Source organism: Zingiber officinale, chromosome 3B, assembly GCF_018446385.1.
Source record: "Zingiber officinale cultivar Zhangliang chromosome 3B, Zo_v1.1, whole genome shotgun sequence".
Lineage (NCBI taxonomy): Eukaryota > Viridiplantae > Streptophyta > Magnoliopsida > Zingiberales > Zingiberaceae > Zingiber > Zingiber officinale.
In genome coordinates, this window is record NC_055991.1 from 55,251,237 (window position 1) to 55,251,856 (window position 620).

Sequence of the window (620 nt, forward strand, 5' to 3'; positions counted from 1 at the left end):
CATGAGGCTGAAATTTGAAAGCTCACATTGAACTATCTCCGACCGATAGAAAGGACTCTTAAGGAGACAAAGATGAAGAGAGCGGTGATATAGTACATTGCTCTTATAACAATAACTCTCTTCATAATAAATTGGGCAATTGGAAGAAAAGTCTGGAAGTATTCTACTCTGGCTAGAGCCCAGTTTCGATGAACCAAATAAGGGGTCAAACTAATAACCTTAAACAAGTGCTTCTTGGGAGGCAACACAAGTTCAATCTTTCTTTCATTTTAGTTTTAGTTTCTTTCTAGTTTCTTTACTTCATTCATAATAACTCTAATCCCTTTACTTAATTTTTCTTGTCTATTTCTTTCTATAGAATTCAAAGTTGTGGAGGAATGTGAGCATAAGATAGAGGAATATCTTCAGAATATGAATGTTTCAACCATTTAGAGCTTATCACTTGGTAACTTCTCTAACTTCAAAAATCTCCTCCATATTCCATATCTAGTTTTCATTGGGATAATGAAAAGTTTAAGTCTGGGGGATGTGTTGACTTGTAGTTTAGTATTTACACATTTCTTTTTGCATAATAAAATTTTTACTAGTTGCATCATCATCATATCATGATTGTTTGTTCT